General features: G+C 37.6%; 1 protein-coding gene across 9 annotated transcripts in view; it reads left to right on the forward strand.

The window, feature by feature from the left end:
• Positions 1 to 3,988: 3,988 nt before the first annotated feature.
• ZNF518A (zinc finger protein 518A) overlaps positions 3,989 to 15,510 on the forward strand; it is a 53,547-nt gene continuing 42,025 nt past the window's right edge. For 4 of the 9 annotated variants that reach the window (XR_003797053.1, XM_029245493.1, XM_029245501.1 and 1 more), the window contains exon 1: positions 6,669 to 6,880. The gene's annotated coding sequence lies outside the window, so the exon portion shown is untranslated. Of the gene's footprint in view, positions 4,007 to 4,201; positions 4,284 to 4,732; positions 4,790 to 6,256; positions 6,434 to 6,668; positions 6,881 to 13,091; positions 13,181 to 15,510 lie in introns of those variants that run through there. The other 5 variants (XM_029245498.1, XM_029245497.1, XM_029245496.1 and 2 more) reach the window with 5 other exon arrangements.

Consider the following 15,510-nt stretch of genomic DNA (forward strand, 5'->3'; position numbering starts at 1 on the left):
TATGTGTCCATTAGTGTGTGTTCCTTGGAGTGTGAGTTTAAGGAGAGAGGAATGAAAGAACCCCAGAGCTGAGAGACCAGGTACCACAAAGCCACTTCTGATCACTGTGGCCAATCCACTCATCCCATCACATCATGAACAACTTTTTCCTTTTTGTTGATTAGCCCTAATTCACCTTAATAATTCCTGTTTCTGCTTTCTTTCTTTCCACTGAAGAATTGTTTAGTTTCTCTGAGCAAGAGCAAAGCAAGTCAAACATTTCTGAGATTATTTGCTCTTAACAGATAAGATTTCTAGCACTTTCCCTTTATCATTAGTGACCATACAATTATAGTCCAAACTGGAACACTTTTGACTGAAAGAGTGAGAGCTAGGGAAAGCAGGCATTAATCAGGGCTTTCCAGGGCAAACTGAGTTGTATGGTCCCTGCATTCAACATAGATGAACCTTATGTCTGAGGGCAAGAGCAGGTCTTTGTATCCCCTGGCCCTTAGCAGGCATTCCAAAATGATTACTGAACTCTGGGCCACTCTTGTAATTTATACTTTGATAGTATCATTTATCTCCTCCATCTCTCCGAGGCCTGCTGAATCTATTCTCATATCAATCCTAGCTGTGTTTTTGTGTGCCTTTATATTCATCCACATGGTTTCCTCTGTGTTTCCAACTTCCAGTTGATATCTTTCCATACATATATGTAAAGTTTTAGAATAGAGCTTTTCTGCCTCCTTTGCACTTAATTCTTCCCTCTTTGACAAATTATGCTCTTCCTATTGCTGTGTTATACACTTAAATCCTTTGCTATCCTAGTTCTCCAGGGTTTCCTCACCACCTTGACATTTTCTAATGTCAATAGGAACAAGGCATGTAAAGCTAAATGAAATGAGTTATTGGTTCTTTTAAATTTCATAATTGTTTCTCATTTATTCCATCAGACATTTCAGGATATATTTTAAGGACCTGTCTCCTCACATCCTCCACTTTCCCAGCAAACGACATTAACAAAAACAGAACATGAACCACAACATTAATACAATTTTAAGACTTCTGAGGCATCATATATAGCAGTATTAAGGCATTATTAAAAGAAGTAAACAACCGGGGCTTAGGGTTTTATTTTTTTAAAGAGAGGAGTTAGAGAAATGTGCAGATGGATGTAACTTGGAAATTTTGGAGTAATGAGCCATAATAATCTACTCTTACAAGTTCTTAAGTGTAATTTAGTGATAATAACATGATGCAGTGTCACTGGTCTCACAGAAATTAGGTTTACCCTTTTAAAAAAAAAACTTTCCACAAAATATCAAATTAATTTACGTAGTATTTAATCTCCAACAACAATGAAAAGAAAGAGAGAGAGAGAAAGAAAGAAGAAAAGGAAAACTCTATACTTTTATTTTTTTAAAACTTTAAATAATGAAATGTACTATTCATATAAAAGAGTATGCAAAGGAGTATATATAACATATATATGTACCAGGTTTGTTCTTAAAAGAAATATAATTAACTAGCATTCAATTCCCTCTCTTTAGTTTTGCAAGGCCTTGAGTTATCTGAGCCCTCTGTTCTCTTGCTTTCAGGATACAGTGAATCTTAGAATTTTACATAATTCTCTCTAAGACAGGGAGAGGTGCCCTAAAATATTTATGTAAGGCCAATATAGTTTATATAGTTTAACATTCTTCACAGTTGAATATATTATCCACTGAAAGAATTAAGAGAGACTTTACTATCTTTAATAAAAACAATAGAAATAGCATATCCAAAGTCTTGGTCATCTAGGAAGTCTGAGTTGAGAGGAAACTGGCAGGGATGCCTACCCTAAAAAATATCTTTCTCATCACCTATCACAGTGTCTGAAATCCCACCTTTGTAATTGCTGTGTTGAATCATGAAATCTTTTAGGTATCAAAAATCTCCCATCATACTTGTTACTCCATAAGGGGTCATGTCTTATCACTAGCACAGTTTCTGGCACATAAACAGTGTTCAAGAACATGTCTGCTGAATAAATATTGAATAACAAACATTGCAGAGGCCATTGGGAAGGATGATACTTGAAGCTCATGTTCAACTAACACTTGTTTGATAAATTGAAGAGAGTAATCAACCTATAATTTCTTAACCAAGAAGTGTGAGCACTTTAAGCTCGATCACCCAGGCTCTTGGTATCTCTATTCTTCCAATTCTGGTTACACTTGATTATATTTTTGGAGGTAGGGCGTGTGGACTTGAGAGATCAGCAAAAAGGAGACAGCCATTTAGAGAGAATTGTTCTCCAAATTAATATCATTTAATTCTTTAATTATGGTTGTAACAGTTATCATTTTTATAATGCTTATGATATACAAACTACAACTAAAAGCGTGCTTACATTTTTGTAAATGCATATATAAGCTTGTTATAACTTTATTGTGGTATGATGTTATCTATGATTCGAAGGTGTGAATCCCTAGAGTGACATGTAATTTCCACTTATATGTTAACTATTTTTGTGAAGTATAGAATAATCCAGAATCCTTTCTTAAGCTATGTTTCAATATCCTCTTCTTTGTATTCTTTCTCGCTCTTTCTTTTAACCATCGTCTTTCCTTCCTTGTGTTTCATTACCTTTTATGTGCTAACCTTAATGTTCTAAAAAGAGGGCAAGAGAGTGGATGGAGGTTGTGTGATACAGATGGAGGAAGAAAAGAGGGAAGAGACAAGTTTGGGGCCGATATAAACGTACAATCTAATTCTTTCATAACATATGCAGGTTTGCAAGATTTTTTAGGTGAATGTATAATGCAAGGGTGAAGTTGTAATGTATGTACTGCAGAGAAGAGGGGTGAAATTTCTTAATGTGAAAAACAAAAATTACATCAAAACACAAAATAACTGTTCATGTTCCCAATTATCATCATGTTTTTTGCTATTAAAAAAAAATCCTACTTCTCTTTCCTCTGTGATGTATGTGCATGTCTGACTTGCATGGAAATAAAGATGGGAGAGAGGAGGAGGATGTTTAATGCAAAATAAAATCCATTTTGTAAACATGTTCTTCGTTCCATATTGGCATTCCTTTAGGTGTTTATGTAAGATTTCTCCTTGTGTGTTTTATACAGGCATACGAGTACAAGATATATGAACACACCTAATGTGTACTACCTCTCATTTCCTTTTTTTGAACTATGTAGACCAGTAGACAGTGATAAGAAAATTCCTTAAAGACAGAGTGAGGATTCCAGAGTACATTTTTATTAAAGGATGCAGAAAATCGTGTGTATGGTTACATGTCAACATTTTCAAAAGCATACTCTAAGACAGTGAAAAATGTTTAACATTTTAGAAGTTTTTTTTAATCACAAACGGCATATATACTTCCTAAGAACATATGGAACATAAAAAATAGAAGACAAAAATTCTATCGCACTGCCCCTTTTAATATTTTGGCATATCCCTCCCCTCCAGTCACGTTATTTTTTTCATTTTAAAAAAAGTTGCCACCATAACAACCCCCACCCCCTCCCAAGGAAGGTAATTTATGTAAAAAAGTGAGGTCAATTAATAGATTTCATTTCAGAAATCCGCTAAAGGATAGAAGCGCCATACTGGCCCCTGGCGCAAACCTAATCATATTACTTGACCTCTTTGTCAGCCCTGTGTGTAGTGTTGGAAAAGATTCCTTTGATGGGGATGAGAGCCTCCCTTGTTGAACGATGGTTTTCAGATCAATTATTAAATATGTACATGTTTGGAGTTCAGTATGTCTTCCAGTGCTGCTTGTGGCAGCTTCCTTCGTTGACATGGGCTGCAATGGCTGCTAAACCCTGCCATGTCAAAAGCAAGGAGTGGGGGAGACGCCATTTGCAAAGCCGGAAATGATTAAAATCTCAGGGTTGAGACCATTCCCAGTCAAGCAAGGGTTTGCCAAGAGCACAGTTCCTGCTTCTGATGTCTTCTCTGAAGAGCACAGAATGGAGGTGTGTCTCTCATTCCATTGAAAGTAGGCTCTCTCCAGCTGCTGGTGAGCAAAGGGGGGGAGCGAGCCACTGCCGTGTCAGGCACCCGTGAAACGCGCTAAACGAGAGGTCAGCAGCGAGCCTAGCTCCGTGGCCTAGACTCACCAGGGTGGGGGGAGGACCCTGCCGGCCTCCGTCCTCTTCCGCTCGCCTCAGGTGCGGCACGAATCCCTCCGCCTCAGCGAGCGCTCCCGGTAGCGCTGCGATCGGCTTTTCGGCAAAACCCGGATGGAAGCATAATGGCCGCCATCAGGGACTCGCAGGCAATGGGGACCACGACAGGTATTCCCCGTGAGCGGGGCCGCCCAGACCTGTTAGGATGCCGGGACTTACAGAGAGCCAGCCAGGGGGCAAAGGGCGAGTTTGTGGGGGCTACAGGACCCCCCGAACCCTCTCAGGGTTCCGCCTCTCGTGATAGGAAGCGTCTGTTAAATAGTCCCGGCCATTCAGCGCTTCCGCCTAACTTGTCGCAAAGTTTTTCTAGAGAAGTCGGTCCTTTTTCTAGGCGCTCTTAGGCTGCCAGAGCTAACCTTCAGTCCTTTAGCCTGGGCTTGCTTTACGTCGAGGCTTTTTGAACTCCGCACTCTTCCACAGTCCAGGAACTGGAGCGGGAGCGCGGCACAGTGTGCCTCCGCGAGCCCGAGGGGCAGCCGAGCCCCGGAGGAAGGGGCGGATCGGGCGCGGTGTTTGGGACGGAGCGGGGCGCGCGGCGCTCGAAGCACCCACTCGGCGCGTACCGGGGCTGGTGGAGACTGCTTGGGTACCCCTCAGACCGCACCCCTCGAGCTGTAGGTTCGCAGGTCCACGGCACCCCGACTCGACGGCGTCCCCATTGTGGGTTCAGTCTGTGGTCTTTGGAGGTCTTTTTTTTTGTTGTTGCAGATATGCTCAAGTCTCTGGCGCGCGCGCCCTCCTCCAGAGTTGGCCAAGGGCGCTCTTCCGTGCAGACCCCAACCACACCCAGTGGCAGATGGATTTCTTTGTAACTGGCTTTCTTACTTGTAGGGTCCATTTTGAGTCTGTTCTTAACATGATGTCCTTATTGTCAAGTAGTAGACAGTCTCTTCCTAGATGGCTATGGTAATTGAAAATATATAGGATGAATGTATGTAAGGTAAAATGTTATAGCTCTTAAGTAGACCAATGAAACAAATACGGTAGCTTTAACGTTCTGAATGCAAAAGTCCAGGTTCAGTTTTCTTTTTAGGTTTAAATTTGGGGGCGTTTAGTGTTTGTGAACAATTTTAGCGAAAACATTCGTTGGGTATGTTTGGATATCAAAACTTAAAAAAACACTAGAAAAGTAAAATAAGTCAATGTTTAAAGAATACATAATAGTGTTGAACTCTGAGCGGTTGTCACGATGATGAAACATACCACCAAACTGTACATTAGGGTGGGAATTTCGTTAACTTTGAACGTCTATGTGTTAGGCCTAGTTTACTGAAATGGTTGAATTGTTTTTCATGCAGGAAGGGATCTGATTTGAGTGTACTGTAAAGTTATTGTACTCAAGTTGAACAGATAGAAATCACTTAAATGGATTCTGTGAAATACCCTAACATTTTTCAGAGTTTAACTGCAAGTCAATAGAAATGGGTTCATTATCTTTCAGCAAAACTGAATTTTCCTGAAATTCATTAAGACATTGCATTGTATTAACTTTTTTTAGGGTGTTAGCATTTCATGAGGACGGTAAGCATAGTAGACCATGTTGATTTTTGTTAAAATTCTCATAAATAAGATGAATCCTAGATCTAGAAAATTAACAAAAGGGTGGGGAGGGAGAAAAATGTAGGTATCTAACACCTGTTCTGCACATCCAAATTTTTCCTTGTTGTTGCCATGAAAAGTAAGTATAAATATCAATTCAAAACGTTTTATGTCTGTTATTTGGGAAGGATAAAAGGACAGCAACCACAGTGAATATCTACTTTGCACATTGATAATGTATGAGCTTTTAAATGCTTGAGATTTTTATCATCACACTTCAGATCTTCTCCTATCCTGTCTGGTAATAGTGTAGTCTGTTGTGATCCCAAAGTTTTTATATCTTGAAACATTCCAGAGGGGATATATTTTAGCATAACTCTACAGTTTGACTTTAAAATATACTTTAAACATGCTCTTTTAATATACTTTTATTGTTTACTTTCCTGTTTATTTTTGATAAAGCATTGTGTACTGTAGATCACCTAATACAGCTTTTTTTTTTTTTTTTTTAAAGATAAAAGACTTGGACCTTGCCCAGTTTCCTTCAGTTACTCTACTAAAAGTTTTTTGGCAAAGCACTATAAGCAAAAGAAAAGAGTTAAAGTTGAAAGTATTCTTAATTATCTTATATCAGATGTGTAGGCTATGAGTATTTCGGTTCTATATGGGGTATTGGCTTCACATGGTGAGCAATTTTCATGGAACCGTGGATATCAGAAGTGAGTATTAAGAGGTAGCATTATCATGGTAGGATATCTAGGTTGGAATCAGATCCAGATTCTAGTTCTACCTTTGTGAATTTAGACAAGACTCATTTTCCTTATCATGTAATAAATGAAGATATTGAATTAGATTGATTCTAAGCTCCCTTCTAAGCTTTGAGTTTTGTGACTTGTAAATTTATGACATGTTATCACTGGGTGTCGATGATAGGTTATTTGTCTTAAGTGCAGAGAGATTTTTTTCTTCTAAATTTATACACATACGTTGACTATGAAGCATAACTGAATCAAAAGTTTAAAAACATTTTACTGACAGTTTTTGCAGTCAAAGTTTTAAAATTTTGGTCTTCATTTCCAGATATCATCTCTTCTTTTGATCACTGCTCCTGATTGTGGCTTTGTCCAAGCATTAAATTGTGTGCCTTTTGTTCCTTGAAGAAAGAGGTATGGTGAAGATTGAAGTACTATAGTACATAGTCTATTAAGTAGTAAGTTAATATGTTTTAATATTGGGCAAAATGGAATAGTTACCTATATATGAAGTTCCGTAAGTTATAGTTTTACTTTTGGCCTAAATAAAATACATGTGGGTTTTCATTTTAATGGAAGCAAAAAAAGTAGTTTTTTGTTTCATAGTTTATGTTTCAACATTGCATTAGAAATCTAAAGATGATTTTAACTATATCATCCTTCTAAGTATAAAGATGACATTAAGGGCTCCTAGGTAATGGATGATGGAGATAAATATGGTAGGAAGATGTTTTGAAGCTGTATAAATGGCCAGAAGAGTGTTTCTGTTTTGCTCTAGTAAGTGCAAAGTAATGCACCTAAATAAAAATTATCTAATGTATATTTGTATTGTGATTAATATCTGCATTGTGAGACAGAAAAGGGACTTAGGAATCACTATAGAAGTTATGACTGGTTTCCTGGAAACAGTCGTCTGAATATCCTGGTTTGGACAAAAAGAAGGAAAAATGCCTGCCAACAAATCCATGGTGTTACAATAAGGAAACCTTTGCACTCAGTGGAAAATATTTTACCCTTTTACAAAAACGTGGCTTATTTATCCTTGAAACACAAGTGCCTCTTGCTGTTTGTGTTGGATAGATTTGGGGATATCACAGTATCATATAATTCCCCTCACCAAATGTATACCCATAAGTAGAACCCTAAGTTAGGAATAAGATTGTGTATGTAACTACTAAAATAATTTAAGTAGACTATACCAACTTAAATTATTACTGTAGTAATCGTAACCATGTTCTGTGAACTTTACTAGCAGATGGATTTTTTTTTTCAGGCCATTTTTCACAAAGGTACAAATTATTTTATTAAAAGCTAAGGTAATATAACAACTACAGTAAGAGAGCAACAAAGCTAAGTTGAGATACCAGGTTATCATTTATGTTCATTTACATGTGTCATTTCTTCGTATATAACATTTGTTTGATCTCTTACCGTGAGATTCACATGGGTACTGTGTTGCTCCTTAACAGAGAAAGTAAATGCTGAGTGCTAAGAGTTTTCTTTGCTAAGTTTGAGCCAAACTACTCAAAAAAAGTAACATGGTGAACAATGAAAGCTTCACGTGTAACGAAGTAAATAAGAGACTGCTGTATGGTGACAGATCAAAATGATTTGGATTATCTGAGCTTAAAAATTATAAGCAAAATCTGACTAAAATTTTAAAATCATGATTGGTGTGACTGCATGAAACCAGTGTCAGAATATTGGAATGCAGGTGCATGACTTGAAGCTTAGGAAAATTAAGTGGGTTTCATGTGGGTCTCATTTCAAGAAGTGGTAATAGCTGAAAACAAATATTGGCTTTATAGGAGTTCAAATAATTTCAAAATATGGTAAAGTCATCACCAATTCCTAATTAAAATTGAGTTGTTGGAGGTTGTGGCTGGTAGAAGACGTATATATATGTGTGTATGCATATTGTTTTCGTCAACCCAGTATCTCTTCGTTTGGGGAACCATCCGTCCCCTGTTATGAGTGGTTGGTGTCTTGTCTTATGAGTCAGTGTTATAACGCAAGCCCAGGCATCCCTGTTGCAACAGTGATTGCCCGTTACTCAAGCAGAGCCAATCAGAATCCTTTGAAATTGATATATGAATGCTGGGAGAAAGATGCTCCCTTTTCTCTAATGTTGTTAATCTGGGAGGATGCTAGTGACATTCTTTTCTATGTGTATGAGAACCGCATTTGTAGTAGGTGAAAGTGAAGCCATATAGATGGGAGATAGATGGAGATAGAGTACCACTTTTAGTCCCAGGAGCCATGGTATGAGGTATCTATGGGTTTTTTTTTATTCTGTCTGCTACCCTGGTGTCCTTTCCAGTCCCTTGGCCCAAAATTCTGCATATGAGTTAGTTTGAATTGGATTGTAGCAGAAAACCTCCTGATGAATATATGGCCTTTATGAATTTAAGATCTATAGCTTCAAGTTGATCATTCACGTCCATACATAATTCGCCCTTTCCCTCTGCCTTATAAAAGATACCTTTTATTCATGCATGCATGCATGCATTCATTCATTATACATGTATTTAGTCCTTCATTCAATCTACAAATATTTATCGGATACATAGTAGTATGTACAAGTATGTGCACCTGCCTGGGTAGTCAAGGATTGTACATACTTGGCTGAGTGGATGGTGGACTTTTTCTAATACAGCACATTTTTATATACTTAGGTTACACAGATCGACAAGAGTGTGTTGAGAATAACCTGTGGTGTACTTAGCTTTTTAGTAATATATAAGAATAAGAGGAGCTCTTTGCTTTCAAAGTGCTTATAGTTTAGTTAAGTAGTCCAGATTAATATACATGAAACATAATACAAATGGCTAAAAAGGTTAAATGAATGCACAGTCATATGGGTTGTAAGTCTGAGTTCTGATAGGGAGGAAATTAGTGAGGGCTGGCCCAGTCTAGAAAGGTTTCTTGAAAGGAGGTATAACTTCAAATGGATTTTGACTTATGAATTGGGTTTTGATAGGCATAAAGAATAATTGAAGAATGGATGGAGTTGAAAGTGATTAAGTGTTCATCCAAGATTGGGAGGAGACTGGTTTGACAATAACAGTTTGTATTTTGGGGGAATGAGAGGTAATGGGAAATAAGGTTGGCTGTTTTAAGTAAATCTATGTGTGAGGTATTTGGAAAGCCAGGCAGAAATTTTGCTTCTTTCTACTAAGGTGGAGCTTTCTTTGAGTAAAATGTTTGTATTTCTTTCAGTGTGATGCCATTTTTGTGATGCTAAGATATAAAATAAGTGTATTCAAGTGGTGTATATTTATTTGTCATGGAAAAGATCTTGTTGCTAATAACCATCCACCTTGAAAATTAAAAAAAAAATGTAATTAACCTGCGATGCTGTTCTGTGTTTTATATGTAGTTAATTTCTTCTTACCTCCTTCTTTTTGAGAGCTCCCTTAGTACAGTGGCAAAACCATACCTCCTCTGTAGAGATAAAGCCAGTTCAAAACTAATATAGCAATAGTTATAAAAACATTTGAAGAGATGAGTGAAATTAAAGTAATGTTTGATTACTCATAGAATATTTCTGAGCTCCAGGTATTAGGAATGATGTATAGGTTAATGTGTCATTCTCACTAAATGCTGTTGTTTCCTAGGTCTTTGTTTATCTTCTTTCTTCTTTGTTTATCTTCTTCCTTTTTTCTTCTTTCTCCTTTGTTTCTTCTTTTCTATTTGGTCCTCAGCTCAAAGAGTTAACAGAGATTCCAATATACCAGGGTTGGCAAATTTTTGCTATAAATGGCCAGGTAGTATATATTTTAGGCTTTGTGGACATATGGTTTCTGTTGTACCTATCAGCAGCTGTGTAACACCAAAGCAGCCATAAACAATATGTAAATGAATGAATGTGGCTGTGTTCCAATAAAACTTAATTTACAAAAATAGGCAGCAGGCCAGAATTGGCTGTTGGCTGTAGTTTGCCAACCCCTATCGTAGACTTAAGTGAGGCATTTCTCTCCACAACCTCTCACAATAACATCTACCCACCTGCTGATGTCCTTTTCTTTCTCTCCAGTAACTACAGGTGAATTATCTTTGTTCTTTTCTAAGTTCAACTCTTCCACTTGTTCACTAGATTGCATCTCTTCTCACTTACTAAAGGACATTGCCTGCATTTCTTTTCTTTCTCTCTTCCATTACTAATTTTAACATTTTTACTGGATCATTTTTATGAGCATACAATCATACTATAATTTCTTCTACCTTTAAAAAACAAACAAATCAAAAAACTCCAACTCCTCTATTTCTTGGTCCTTTGTAGTAAAATTCCTTGAAACAGTTGTCTGTATTACACCTCTACATCTCTTCCCATTTTCTCTTAAATTCATGTTTGTGAGCCACTGAAACCATTCTAATCAGTGTCACCAGCACTCTTGACATTAAGTCCAGGGGTCATTTCTCAGTCTTCATCTTATTTGACAGAGTTGATCATTATGATTCTGGAACCACTTTCTTCACTTTGCTTTGAGGGTACCACTCTCCTAATTTACCTTCATTCTCACTGCTCATTCCTTTCAGCCACGCCAGCTCTTCTCTTCTTTATCCTCTCAATGTTAGGGTATCTTAAGGCTCACGCCTTGGACTTCTCTCTTTTTTTACTTACCCCTTTCATTCAGTTCTATATACAAAAATACATACACATATATATACACAGACTAATAACTCCCCAAATTTTATCTTAACACCTAGACCTCTGTATTTTTTATTCGGTTACACATTCCATGTTTCCATTTGGATGTCAACTGGATATCTCCAATTCTACATGACCAAAACCAAATTCTTGATATCCTTTCCAAACCTACTACTCCCACACTACCTTTTCTTAGTAAAGAGCAACTCATTTCTTCCAGTTGGTGAGGTCAGAACTTTCAGAGTTATCCTTGATGTGTTTCTTTCTCTCATAGACCAAATTTAGTCTGTCAGCAAATCCTATAGGCTCTATCTTTAAAATATATTCAAAGTCTGACCATGCATTATTGTCTCTACCAAGCCACCATCTCTTAGCTGGGTAATTGTCGTATAATAGTCTCCAAAGTGGTCTCCTTGCTTCCATTTTTACCTCCCTCTCAAATACTGGGTTCTTAACATAGCAGCCAAAGTGATCTTTTCAAAAAACGATTCAGCTCATGTTATTTCTCTACCCGAAATGCTCCAGCATCTCTCCTCATTACTTCTTTGATCTCATCTTCTCCGGCTGCTTTCCCTCTGGTGCTTTCTGTTCCCATCATACTGACCAACTTCTTGCTGTTCACCGGACATGTTAGGCACACTCCACACTCAGGGTGTTGGCACTTACTCTTTCTTTTCTTTTCTTGGAATGCTGCTTGTCTGCCTCAGCTCCTTAAGATCTTAGCTCAAATCAGACTGTTTCAAGTGAGGTCTCCCTGACTTTGTATTTAAAATTAGAACTCTGGTTCTGCCTTTCCTTCTCTACTTTGTTTTTTTCCACAGCATTTGTCACCTTTGACTATATTATATAATTTACTTATGTTGATATTATCTAAATAACCAGTAGAGTGTTAGCTCCATGAGGAGAGGAGGGATTTTTGTCTGTTTCATTCACTGCTGTATTCCCAAGGTTTAGAACAAAGGCCAGCACATATTTGGTGCTAGCTACAAGGCCAGCACTGTGCCAGATGCTGGTGGTATAGCAAAGAATGTGACAGGTGTGGTCCATGTGTTTATGTGCTTTTATTCCAGTGGTAGAGACAGATAGAAAATAAATTGACAAATAAATAAAATATTGCCAGAGGGGAAAATGTTATAGAAAAAGAAATACAAGGGGCTAAAATAGAGAACAATTTTTTTTGTTTGAGGAGGGAATGGCTTATAGGTTGGGGAAAGCCTCTCTGAGATGGTGACATTTGAACTGCCTAAAAGATAAGAAGGATCTAACCATTTGAGGAATGGGAGAGAGAATATTTCAAGCAGGGAGTAGCAGGTGCAAAGGCCTGAGATAAGAAAGATAGGAAGGGAGTATCGAGGAACTGAGAGTCTATATATGGTAGCTTGCTGGAGTATATTTACAGATGGGAAGAGTGGCATGAGACGAAGTTGAAGAGTGAAGTCCAGGACCAGATGTCACTGTTTCTTGCAGGCCTTGGCCAAGAGATTAAATTTTGCTTGCTAAGTGCTTTGGGAAGCCCCTGAGGAGTTTTAAGCAGAGAATACTGTAACCTGTTTTATATTAAGAAGATCACTTTTGCTTCTGTGTGGAGAATGGATTCAGAGAAGGGTTGGTGGGCAGGGGGGGAAGCATGAATGCCAGTTAGGAAGACTATTATTTTAATCCAAGTTAGAGATGACAGTGGACTAAGGTGATGCCAGTGGGGATGGAGAGACGAAAATAAAAGAATAAATGAATTAAGAATTTGTTAGGTCCCTGTGTGCCCAGTCTTCTTGGTTTTTGTGAGGATAAATGAGAAATACGAAATAGAACTTATTTTTAAGATGCTTATAAGTTATCTTGGGAGGTAAAACTTAAAAATGAAATGATGTATCGATAAAAGTGTAATAAAGTGATGCGCAATGGCTATCCTTGAAATGAATATTCAGAGAAGGGGGGAAATTAGTGTGTATTGCAGAATGTTTCATGTCCCTACAGGAAGTAGAATTAGAAAAGAAGTTTGACCAGAATTGAATTAAGAGAAAGAGGGATGACAAGCCTGGTGAAAGGAAACAGTATGAACAAAGGTAAATATAGGTGTATATATTGGGGAGCAGAAAGCATCTTATGTGTTGGGCTGTGTGTGTGTGTACAGTGAGCAGTTATAGTTTCAGAGAGTAAAAAGAAATAAGATTCATCTGAGTCAGGAACTGCTTCTGTATTTTAATTTTTATTTTAAACTCCTTCATAATTGTATACCAGTGTCACAAATCTACCTGAATGGTATGTGGCTCACATGTACACTAGCATTTTGAATATTTCTATATCTGTACTTGATCACATTTGCATACTTAACTTTTTATTTCTCTTTTTTGTGGTAAGTTAGGTCATTAGACCACAATGATTTGAAGGGAGCTGACTTTCAATATAAATTTCTACAATATTTATTTTTCACTTGTTTATAATAAGATAGGTGTCGGCTTCTGGGGTAAACTTTTTAAAAACTTAAAACAGCTACAAAAAGAGTAAGCCCAAAATGTTCCAAGTCATGAAAAGATAATAGTTTATTTTGAGGACATTAAAATAGGTTCTGTTAGTTTCTACTAACACAACATTGTAAAACAACTATACCCCAATTAAAAAATAAAATAGGTTCTGCTTTGAAAATAAGAGTTTTAGTATTTTGTGTATTCTAGGTTCCTTTTAGGCAGAACTTTATGTTTTTCAGCAAGCTCTTCCTGCTTCATGCTGCTTTGTTCTATCTCCAGTTGTATGTTTATATGATTGTTTTGCATTCAGTTATCTCTGCAGAGAAAAATTCAATAACTCAAGGAATGCAATAGTTATAAAAAATAATGACTAATCAGTTTTCTTAACTGTGTATGGACAATTAATGTGACAAGTTAGGTTACAGAGGTACATGCTGAGTCACAAATAGGGCTAAACTAAGAGTTTTTTTAGTTCTTTGTTTAATGTTTGAGCAACTAGAACGTTGTGAGTTAGCACATAGATTCTTTTTATACCTTTTCACTAAAACTGAACACTGTAGAATGTCTTTGCTTTTTAAAGCAAAACAAAACTCTGTTGTAGAAAGCAAAAAAGACTCTCCAGGAATGGCACTTTTTGATTCACTCTAAGTCTCTATCCTTGGCATTTTACTCTGGGAATCATCTTTTAAAAACTTTCTCTGTACCTACTGTGTGATTCCTAACATATGCTAACACTGCCAGTTCTCTGGTTCCTCACTTTTTTGTTTGGATTGTCACTTAGTCCTCTTAGTTTTCTCACTTCTATTTTTACTCTCTTTCTCCAATATATCTTGCTGTCTAGTAGCATTCTAATACTATTTCTAAAGTACTGCTTTCATAACTCTCTGCTCATAAAGTAATATGGGTGGCTCCTTGTTACCTTTCATTTCAAGTTCAAATTTGTCCTCTGTATTCTTTTTTTTTTTTTTTTTTTTTTGCGGTACGCGGGTCTCTCACTGTTGTGGCCTCTCCGGTTGCGGAGCACAGGCTCCGGATGCGCAGGCTCAGCGGCCATGGCTCACGGGCCCAGCTGCTCCGCAGCATGTGGGATCTTCCTGGACCGGGGCACGAAGCCGCGTCCCCTGCATCGGCAGGCGGACTCTCAGCCACTGCGCCACCAGGGAAGCCCGCCTCTGTAGTCTTCTTACTTAACCTTGCCATTCTGTCTGTGATCTAGATCCTGCAGTTCTTCTAATATTTCTTTTTTTCTGGTCTAGATAACCTTTCCTCCTTTCTTACCTGTTTAAGTCGTTTAACTCTTCAAAGGATCATCACAAAACCTTCCTTTCTGTGAAATAAACACAGTCAACATTGATCTATTAACTTAATGTCAGCGATGCAGACGTAGAGAACAGACGTGTGGACACAGGGAGGGAAGGGAAGGGTGGGATGAATTGGGAGATTAGGTTTGCCATAAATACACTACCATGTGTAAAATAGCTAGTGGGAACCTGTGGTATAGCACAGGCAGCTCAGCTGGGTGCTCTGTGATGACCTAGCTGGGTGGGATGGGGAATGGGAGGGAGGTCCAAGAGTGAGGGGATATATGTATACATATAGCTGATTCACTTCGTTGTACAGCAGAAATTAACAAAACATTGTAAAGCAATTATACTCCAATTAAAAAAAAACAAAAAGAAAGAAACTTTGGTTACAAGTAATAAAACTAGCTTAAGCTAGTTTAAGCTAATGTCAGCTGAAAAGGGGGAATTACGTTAAGGATACAGAATTTCCTAGAATTCAAGGGCAGGAATATACAGGCAGGCCTCAGTAAAGACTTGTGGTAGTGACATTGCCTTCTTGGTTTCAGTCAAGGTTCTTACGAGATCTGATGATTCTTTCCATGTTGTTTTGGTTTGTTTGGTTTTTTGTTTTTGTTTTATTTTATT

This window comes from Monodon monoceros, unplaced genomic scaffold, assembly GCF_005190385.1.
Source record: "Monodon monoceros isolate NGI ecotype Baffin Bay Population unplaced genomic scaffold, NGI_Narwhal_1 Super_Scaffold_4, whole genome shotgun sequence".
NCBI classification, from domain to species: Eukaryota; Metazoa; Chordata; class Mammalia; order Artiodactyla; family Monodontidae; genus Monodon; species Monodon monoceros.